General features: G+C 34.2%; 1 pseudogene; it reads right to left on the reverse strand.

Annotated features, from left to right (window-relative positions):
* Positions 1-255: 255 nt before the first annotated feature.
* On the reverse strand, positions 256-492 carry LOC100629190 (UPF0729 protein C18orf32 homolog pseudogene; annotated as a pseudogene).
* Between the last annotated feature and the right edge of the window lie 228 nt (positions 493-720).

A 720-nucleotide genomic window follows, 5' to 3' on the forward strand; every position in this document is an offset into this window, starting at 1 on the left:
TTTATTCATATTATTAAAACTGTAGTGATAGAAACAAAAGTTACTATAATGAAAAAGGAACTCAGGAATGAGGTAATTATTACTAAATATATTTAAAATATAAATACCATGTATTTTCTGATTAGTATCAGGTAAACATCTAAACTGTCTATACAGAATAGTGGTCTCAGAAAAAAAGGTCAGAACAATTACAAAAAAGGTTCTTCATATATCAGGCCAATTTTTCAAACAATTAGACCTTTTAGAAAAATTCCTTTAGCCCTTCTTTTCAGCAGAGATTTCTGTTGATGCTTTTGTTGGTAATCCATTTATGTCTGCATCCTTACAGTCTTCTTTGCCTTTATTTTTATCAGTAGATTCTTGTATAATTTTTCTAGGTTATACATGATTAACAATGGGGGAAATTATAAGGTTTGTGGATGGCTCCAGGAAATTTTTGTAGATCCAGAGCATAAATGGAATGAAGATACAGGAAATGCACACCACTGTCATAGGCTTGAGCTCCTAAACCACGACTATGAAGCTCCAATGGAAATGTTTGCACTTCCAGAGGGAGAAATGAACTGCAGCTGAGCCAGTGAGCACCACAAAAGGGAGCTGACAAAAGTGCACAGATGAGGACTCACAAGACATAATGGTGACGCCTGAGAAAGGACTTGGCACCTTTAATTCTTGATTATAATAATTTCAGTATTCTCTTTTTTTTTCTGGGTTGGTCTA

Source organism: Equus caballus, chromosome X (genome assembly GCF_041296265.1).
Source record: "Equus caballus isolate H_3958 breed thoroughbred chromosome X, TB-T2T, whole genome shotgun sequence".
Classification (NCBI taxonomy): domain Eukaryota; kingdom Metazoa; phylum Chordata; class Mammalia; order Perissodactyla; family Equidae; genus Equus; species Equus caballus.